We start from the raw sequence: 10,261 nt of genomic DNA on the forward strand, positions 1-10,261 counted from the left end.
GAAGTGAATAACATTGATCATCTCGTTCCAATGGCACCTGTCAAGGGGTGGGATATATTAGGCAAGCGTGGACAAGCAAAATGGGCAAGCGTAAGGATCTGAGCCACTTTGACAAGGACCAAATTGTGATGGTTAGACGACTGGGTCAAAGCATCCAATGATCTAAGGAAGGACAACCAGTGAACCGGCGACAGGGTCATGGGCACCCTGATGGGCTCACTGATGAACGTGGGATGGGAAGTCTAGCCCGTCTGGTCCAATTCCCACGGAAGAGCTACTGTAGCACAAATTGCTGAAAAGCGCAATGCTCCTATGATAGAAAGGTGTCAGGACACACAGTGCATCACAGCTCGCTGTGTGTGGGGCTGCGAAGTCGCAGACCAGTCAGAGTGTCCATGCTGACCCCTGTTCACCGCTGAAAGCACCTTCATTGGGCACGTGAGCGTCAGAACTGGATCATGGAGCAATGGAAGGTGTAAGGTGTGTAAGTGGAAATGTAACACCGGAAAGTCTGGGTGTGACACCCCTTACAAAAGCGCTTCAATTGCACCGGCTCTAAAAGACGATCGCGCAACGCAGCCTGTTTTCCCCTTTTCTTTGGTCTTGGGCAGTTACCACCAGCTCTCTGCAGACGGTAATGGCGTCACTCGAACTGCGTGTGGCTATTGGCGTGGGTGTTTGTGAATTGGACACTATTTGCAATGAGGCTCGTTTGCCTAGAAAGGGTACCATTTCATATCAAGTGCATGCATAATACTTCATATAATCTAGAAAATAGAACCGGTGCACACGACACTATTTGCATGGCAGCGCAGTTAGAGGTGCATTTCACTGTTTGTGGGTGCTTTGTGAATTAGACGCTTGCTTTTTCTGTTTATTTGCGCCAGTTTAGCGGCAACAAAAGCCATGCAATCGCTTTGTGAAATGGCCCGAGAGTGTCAAAGTTTGGGCGGCGCGGTAACCATTATCTGTTATCACTGAATTGGAATTCAGACTAACACATGAGACCTCAGGGCAGCAGAACAAGCTAAACATCTGCGGCTCCGTGCTACTCTTTCCATCTTCTGAGAAAATACGGCATTCGGAAACCCCATGGACAAAAACACCTTCGTCCCATCATCTGGTCCTCTTTAACACCCGACAGCGGACCCGCCCAGCTGGACTCGGTCTCATCTGATACTTCAGCTGGATTTGGCAATATCTGGGCATTTTTTTCTAATGCGGGCCCAATTTGAAGGATTTTCGTAGAAGTTTTTAATACTGCCACCTCATGAAAGAGTCGATTCTTTGCCTTCCAAGGGCAACAATCTGCATATGGTGAGCTAAAGGCCACGTGAGGCCATAGAGTTTAAGGCCACGTGAGGCCATATCAGAGAGGCTAAGTGGACAAAGTTGCAGATCAATTAGACAAACTATAATTTGGTGCAGAAAAGGAAAATTCATCAATCCTTTCCTTCCTTTTCTTATTTTCAATTTCTAAATCATTGCTCTTTCAAAGATCCTTTTAGTCGTAATCCGTTTAATGTGTTTACTAGTGTGTACGTCCACAGAGTGTTGCTATGTGACCACCATATACTGTAGGATTCCCACAGCGGACCAGTAGGAAGAGTGTTGGAACTGGCAGGAGGTCAGATGGCGAGCGCTGCTCCATGGGGGAAAGTGGGAGTGAGTGAGAGGCAGAGGAGGCATGAGAGAGGCCTTGAGTCACACAGTGCAGAGGAGTGAATCATGCTTCTGCAGAGCCGTGCGACTGACTGATGTTTGGATGGGCTTCAGCTCGCCGAACGGATGCAACTCCGAGCCACGACCGGACGGCCACAGGACATGTGTGTTCTGCAGAAATTGCGAACTCAAGCATCACATACAGCTGCGCACATGCATGTTAACGCCTGCAATAAGGGTATTTTCTGGTCAAGCTTGAAATGACTGTCCGACTTCTGAATTCATTGTATTCTTTACAGAAAATACTTAGAAGTTAATTATCGTTAGAGGTTTATAGTTCAGTTATGTGTTCGCATGGTTAGTTCGTGGATAGACTATAATTTTGAATAATTTGCTACTGCCCCAAAGGGCGTTACAATTTTTAATGGTTTAATTCATTAATATATTTTGTCTTCAGTGGTTTTTATTTCTGGTCCCCGATGCCTCCCAGTTTTGCCAGATCCGCTAGTTTTACAAGTCCTTTCTTCTCATTTTTTTTTTTTTTTTTTTTTTTTTTTGAAAGCAGTACAGGACATTGCAGAGCGGAAAAAAAATGTGATTCAGTTCATAACAGTTTACATACCACAGACAAGACGGATTATGTGGACGCACACAGCATAGACAGGAAGTACTAAACTAAACATTAGAGGAATACCTCGCCATTGTGTTGGGTCCAAAACCGACTCGATGGCAGTTTCTTGTTGAAAACCTCCCCACGCTACATTTGGATACTGAGGGGATATAAGAGGGCAGTGTAAAATATATATCTGTGGTCTGTGACAGTCTGAGCGCCTTGCTTTTGTTGCCACTTCCAGCAGGAAGCTGGAAGAACTCTCCCCTCTAAGAGAGGTGGATGTAAGCGCGCCAACTTTGCTGAAATGCAGCTTCTTGGTTTGAGAAATTACAATGTCTCCTTGTTGTCCAAATCATTCCAGAGCTGCTTTTCTTTTCTTTTTTTTTTTTTGATTTAAGGAAAAGCTAAGGAAGGGATTGATGCGTCCTTATCTTGCACACAAAGTACTGAGAGACCCAGAATCAAGGATAGATACCATGTTATTGCACTTTTTGAAATGAGACTTAGTGAGGCATTCTTATTGGAAGCGGGGGCCACATGAACCCTCGTTGCTGAGTCTGTGGCAAGCGCTTATTTCCCTTTGAAATAAGGCAAAACAGATTTTCAGCAAACAAAGAAACACAGAGAAAGCCTTTCCTCACTAGAGCTTTTGTGATTTTGCGCACCAGAGGAGGAAGGACAGCCAGCCGGACCGCTCCCAAAGCATTCCATCTAGTTCTGCTATAGGAACATCAGGGGACGGGCGTCCATAGGCTCCTGTGAGTTGGTGACTATGTGGTTGGTCTCTGCATTTCAGCTTGCAGCACAACAACATTTACTTTAAAGTATGCATATAATAGATGGACATCTTGTGATGGGTGATTTCCTTTGATAATGAAAAATTGCCGCAAAACTTACTAAAAGTCACTTAAGAGCTTCCACCTCACATTATATTTTGAATGAATATATATGGCTGTACACATATACTGTAATACAGTATATTTCTCTCAAAAACTTCTCAAAAAACATTCGTTATTCTGTAATCAAAAATAAGTGTGTCGAGGGGCTCGGGAGGTAAAACTAGGGTCATCTAGTAATCGGAAGATTGCCGGTTCGTTCCCCTGGTAGCACGCTGAACTGCCCATGAGCAAGACACTTTACCCCTAACTGCTCCCCAGGCGCCACTACCTGGCAGCCCACTGCTCCTACATAAGTCAGATACTTGGGTGGGTAAATGCACTCATTTCCCCCAGAGGGATAAATCAAGTATATAAAAAAAATCCTCAATGAATCTAATAAATGTTTCACTAAAAATAAGTTAAACCCAAAAGTATGTCGAGTTTAGAATCCCAAGCTCAGGGTACTTAATCAGAACCGGTCTTGGTTTCAGGAAAGGTCTAGAGAAAGCAGCCCAAAGACATGAGGTTCATTCCATACAGTTCAGACCACCATGTGGTCTCATCTCACAATAAGAAAGGCCTGCGGAATGTTTGCGCAAAAGATAAGAATTGACCAAATGTCAAGCCTCGCGACCACGGGTCCTATCTGCTCGGAAATTAGATTATCGAGTCCGTTCCTGGTTCATTCCTACTAGATACCATTAATATCATCAATTCCATCCAAAATATGGCAATTTAATATTCAGTCGGTGTGGTTTACTTGAACAGAATATTCAGTGAGTTGTCTCAGATCCCTCAGGGTCTTGCTGTCTACATTAATTTTGTATCCAAACTAGAGCACAACTAGAAGTCATTTTCTTTCCACACATCAAAATACTTCACCGTATTGAAGGGTCTTATGCTCGGGTCACACTGCCGGCGACAGGGCTGCGAATGGTAAAGCTGATTACCTCACAAAATTACTGGATAAAGTGATGTAAATAGTCTTGCCATCTGTCCCTTAAAATAAAGAATGTCTTGGTTGGAGAAACATGAAATAAGGTGTAACTTATTTTATAGATAGTTCAAGGGATGTTTTTCGTAAAAAAAAAATAAAAAAGCACCCTAATCATGAACAATTATGCTGTCGTCTGGGCGGCAATTTTCCAAAGATCAGCGGCATTGAGAGCGTGTCTTCCCTCCTGTTGGCTGTCGCCCGCATTGTCATGTGCCTAAAGTTGAAACCCGCTCAACTTTCCTCGTCGCCGGTTGTCGCTCCGCCCCCCCGCAGCCGGATGAAGCCGAGCTCCATTTGAAACGCATTGCTGCCTGTCACTTTGCGGCGCCCCGTCGGCGGCGGTGTGACCCTGCCATAATACTGTCTGACCTGAATCAAACATGAAATTTCTCCAAATCACTATACCAGCGTTATGAGGACTGTCTGAACAACTGCACAATATCAAACAATGATCTCACAGTTTGAACGCCGTATAAAAGTCCAAATTATTATAATTCTGTAGTCTTCACATGGTGTATCGCTTTATTTTATCTATTAAATTATGGCACGATGGAAAAGCATCTCCGTTAATACGATATTTAGTATGTAATCCAAACTTACCATCACATTCCAAAAACGCGTCAACTTTTAACCTTTACTCTGTGCTGCTCTCTATCTGCACTCTTTCATTTCATTTAAGGTCTGAGGCGGCAAAAGGAAACACTTAAGGCTGCCCGGGCAGATCGAAAGGTGGGCTTCAGACAGGATCTCCCAGGCCTCCGCTCCCTGGAACTCACACAAGGAAAGAGTAGCCACAACAACACCTAGGCTTCTGCTTCAGGACTCGGACTCCCAACCGCAGCACGTCGGGCTCACCAGACGCTACGTCTCGAATGACTGCTGTCAGCGTGATCATTAACTGTGTTCAGCCCGACTCTGTTTAAACAAGATCCAATGCCAGACAAAAAATAAAAATAAAATAAAAAATAAAAAACTTCCCTGCCACAGGGTGATTCACTTCAATCTGCCCGGATTCACGTGCATTTTAATGGCTCGTCAAGCACGCTAATTGGAAAAAACGGAAAAGCACTCCAAGCCACGTTTTGGTTGGCGTGGCGACCGCTCGGGAGATGTTGGGTCCAGGAGTCATGAACATCTGTTTCGCCTATCACCAAACACAGTCGCAATACACTGCCAGCGAGATTAATGTTTGTTTTGGTGGCTCCTCTAACAATAGCAACTTGTGATATAATAATAATTCTTATTCATACACTTATATATAGCTTTAAAAAAAAAAATACAATTTGGTCTAAAGCTGTGGTCCTCGACGTTGAGGTCCGGGGACATCAAACGGTCCCCCAAGAGGTTCCAGGAGGTCCCTAGCAAAATGATTAATAGTCAAACTTATTTTGTTCACATTAGAGAATGAATGTTAATGATTGTTATCATTATCATAGTATGATAATGATTGTTGATCATAGTTTCACAGTTAACTAGAGAATTGCTATGGCATTTTGGACTAAATCATATCTAACAATATAAATCTTCCCAGGTTAAGTCCCAGAGATATACAGTAAGCGTATTAAATGCGGTGCATGGCCTAATGCATATCAAATTGGGGGTCCTGAATATAAAATAAAAAGTTGTGTACCACTGGTCTGAAGAGCACAGGTCTGTTGGATACCTTTTACCAAAGACCTGCCACTTACTTCTTTCAAAAGATGCCGTTACAGCACCAGCTGTTCTGTCCAACGACGAGAACGATCGGATGGCCGAGACATGGACGGAGGGGAAGAGTCTGAGTCTAGACGGGAGACGTATCGGAGTCCTGCTCTAAGTGTGTCACCAGGCCAAAGACAAGACAATCTGCTCCGGCAGAGATTCTCCAAATAGTTCACCATTCTGTCATTTCAGACATCTGTGTTTTCGCAGCGCGACAGTTGGTCATTCCGTCCGAAAAGGGCTGCTGAGGGGAGTCAAAGGAGAGAAAGGGAAGGGGCTGATGAAGAGATTTCAAGGCCCGCGGGAGGAATCCACATCGCCCGCTCCCCTCATCTTTGAACTCTCCGTAAACACTCAAACCGCAAACCAGCAGTGAGACAGTCTGGTGAGATCTGCCCTTTCAAAAACAACACCAGATACGCTCCTCAGCGGCTGATTACCTTCACAGCCTCATATGTGGCTTTGATGACAGCGACAGAGCTCAATATTTTCCCTTATCCTTCTCCGCTCCCATTTGAAGGCGCTCGCTTGCAAGCACCTTTCCTCCTCCCACTTATGTCCACACGCTCACGTGCACTCGCACGCCTGGCTGCTCGTCGCTGCCTGGCGGGCTGGTCGGAGGCCTCCGCTGCAAACACATGAACTTGTCATTCTAAAGTTCCACTTCGGTCTGGGGGGGGGGAAAGGCGTAAAAGTGCGGCGGTGGTTTCTCTTTCTCTACCAAGTTTTTTTTTTTATTTATTTTTTTGGGGGGGCGGGTGCTGAAAGATCCGTCAGTGACCACCGCTCCGTCAGTTAGTAGAGAGAGAGATCGCACTTCTTATGCCCCATGGGAAATAAGGCGTTGAAAAATCTCCTAATGTCTGGTGCAGGGTTGTGCCCTTGTCATAACACGCCTGCGGAGCTAAATGCACCAGAGGCTTGCTCAACAGAAGGTGTGCTTCGTGTCAAGTAGAGGAAGCAGACGCTGTTCTAAACGCTCTCAGGGCCTGTGGTTTCCACTCTTCTTTGCTTCCCAACGTGAGAAAGTATTGAAGTGTGCTCTTTGCACGTGCTTTCGCAGTGGTCTGAGACGGACTGCGTGACATTTTGATGGCACTGCAACCGGTTCAGAGAATTTCAAGATTATATTATTATCGTATATAGTGTTGTAGCAACCCTGATCGAAATGTTCAAACCGTGTTTATTGATGTGTCTGTTGTTACTGCGTTGCTGGCTTGGATGCTCAAGGGGGCGGCGTCCGGGAGGTGGGGCAGAGAGACCGGAGGGCGGGCTCGTGGCTCGTGGCTCGTGGCTCGGCTGGACGCGGGGAATGAGAGCCAGGCTCAGGAGTCTGAGCCGGTTTGTTTTCTGCGTGGTCACGGCCCGGCAGTAGCCTATGTTGTCAAGGAATAAATGCACCGGACTACAGCATTATCACCCCTCGTGTTTATTCGAAGCATTAAAGTCAGAGTCTTTATCACCTCATTCCCATCTAAATCATTCGACTTACGGTGCAAGACTCCTTGTATTACGTCTTGTGTTGCACTCCTGGCCACCCAGCGACCTTTCCAATGCCAAAGTAGTGGCTTTCTACCTGAATTCACAAAGGTGGGTCATTTATGTACCAAGGCACAGCACTGAGCTCTGGACGTTGACCAACAGCTACAATTTGCTTTCAGCAACGTTTCAACCGGTGAAGGGTCTTGCCTTGGTGTTTTGGGGCCAATTGTGAGAACATAACAGTAACCAAAGTTGGAGGAGGAGACAGAGTCAATACCTGGCATGAGAGATAATTGGACAGGAATCAGGCATAACAACCCTGCCATTGTTCTTGGGGACATTGCTGCATTATGTGAGTGCCTTGGTTGGCAGTGCTAACCCGCAGGAAGAGCCAGGCTTGCAGTTCTGTTTGTTTGCCCGTTTCCCTACTGCGAGCGTGTACGGGAGCACACACCGAGAGGGCGAACTGAGAAGAAGAAGACCCACGAAAAGAGCAAAGATCATCTGCGTATTTGTTTCAAACCGATTACGTTATTGACGGCAACACACCCACGGGGTGAAGGGTCATGAGCTTTTAACACGGCATTACCGTGTTAACATAATGATTACACTTCAGCATTATGTGCCTCTGTCGCCAGCTTACTCCAACTGTCCACGCCATCACTCGCGGGACTATACAGACTGGGTGATCGTGCTCATTCCAGCGTAGCAACCTTTTCTTCGCAGTCAGCCACTGGTGAGTGTCCGACATCACCTTCCCCGAACAAAGCGGGCTGCTGAATGAGAATTTTTCAGAGTTAACAGACCAAAACGCGGACCCCGTTATACCCACAGACATGGCCCAGTGCACACCGCCAACAGAAGCCAATTTGGTACCATAACACTGTTAGTACAGCTCACGAGGCCCCTGAAGCGTAGAGGCTCAAAGTTAATGAGTTGAATCTACGCTCCCTGCCACAAGGCATCACCTCCTGTAGCCCAAGACGTGTCTCAGAGGGGACCGGGTTCTGGGGCCGCGCTTGCGTGCGTGACTAACAGCAACACCAGTGTACAGTATGGTGAAGTCGGATGAAAAATGGAAAAATACTCAAGTACTCACACGGATTACTGAGTAGGCCTTTAATTATAGGGCGTTGTCACTTTAAACTAATGCATATTGACCTTCACACACCTTACCCAGGGGGCTTCACACAGCATGAGAGGAAGTGTATCAGTAGTGCATCTTTTACTCTTAAATTCAGGGCAAATGATGAGATCTTTACTAACTTACTAGTGATACTACAACTGCATTGTGGTATTGCTGGCAACAGTGGCCAGAGGAAATTATTGCACAATCAATGTCATGGTGCTTTAAAGTAATTTTTCATATTGGAGGGTTTTTGTTTTTTTCTGCTTGTGGTTCAAACTCCATGGAAAATATTGTGCATGTGCTTGTATGGGGAGGGTTAAAGGAGGTGCTACTCAACTTACATATGTTAAAGACAGCCAAAGTTCCACACTATTTACAACTAAACATACCTTGTTAGATTAATGCGGTTTATGTGTGGGCTGCACAGGCCACGTGCTGCGTGGCCCTGTATTGTGGTGAATCTGCGATAGTTCTAAGACTATAGGCTTTGAGACTATGTTTTTCTAACCCCAGCCGCCTGCCTCCCACATCCCCAGAAATAATACACTGCTTTCATTTACCCCCCCTCTCCAAGTATAATCCATTTGGGTTTACATTTTTCTGACAGGGGAAAAATGTGTTCTTGATTTTCTGCACTTTTATTTTTTCACATTTTCTGTTTAAGTGTAAAAACACAACGCTGTTTGGTGGTGCCTGCTATTTCTTTGCACGCCGGGCTTCTTTCTCCTGTTGATGCCACATCGCAGAGTCCTGTAAGTCATTGTGGCACCGTTATTTAAGAGAAGAACTATGCCAAGAATGCAGAGAGATGTGCCGGGGTACGCTCAGCTGTTTGTCTTGGTAGTGGTGTGAGGCGGCTGAACAGTGGCGCTTTGGTTCTGGAAGCACACACTGAGCTTCTGGATTGATGAAATCTCCCCCAGGAGCAGCGTCTGAGGGCCCTGAATTCATTACACATGTCCCCAGACTCCATAGTTAACCCCTGCGATCGTGAGCTGGGTCTTGAACTCCCGCGGAGAGAAATACCGCAAAGAAGCCTACTCCTGTCTCCCGGTTTTTGGTGGAGAGCTACTCGAGAAATAGATAAATGATGTGGGTAAGCGCCACTGTCTCACAGAAGGGAATTTAGAGTGTTCCTCTTGAGAACCTTAGTGCTTGTGCTCTCTTTAGCTTTGGCCCAATATATCATTTGCTTGTGAAGAGGATACGTTTGGCAAGAGATGTGTAGATGGCATACATATACAGTAAGCTGATGAGGGCACGGAGGCCAAAATGTGTTGGTAAGTGAACACGTTTCCTACTATACAATACTGCTATTATGGATACCTTCTATTTAACTTTATTTGACTCCGCAACTCTTAAAGTAATTTTTTTTTATGTTTGTTTTTTTTCCACGCCACATTATTAGGGTTGGCTCTATTCAGTACCATCACTACTCAATACTGCTAAGTAGTAAAAAGATTTGAGGAATTTGATGCTGCATTGCGATACCCACGTAGTCTATCTCTTCAGTTAGCCACAAAACAAATATATTTGACAGTAACAATATCTTTGACAGTAAGACAGAACATGTCTTTTAAGGTGCCTTTTTGTTTTAATTTGTCTTTTGGTTAAAATGTTTTTTTTTGTTTTGTTTTTTTTAATCAAGGCAGTTTTTACATTCATATGTGGTAGAAATGTAATGGGAAAGCAAAGACAATGAGGCCATGGGAAGGTCAGTTGTCAGAGGAGAGGCAGAGGATCACAGTATCATCCCAAACGGAGCACAGCATGGTACCGTACCAGAACCCAGCACGGCA

This window comes from Zeus faber, assembly GCF_960531495.2.
Source record: "Zeus faber genome assembly, chromosome: 13".
Taxonomy (NCBI): domain Eukaryota; kingdom Metazoa; phylum Chordata; class Actinopteri; order Zeiformes; family Zeidae; genus Zeus; species Zeus faber.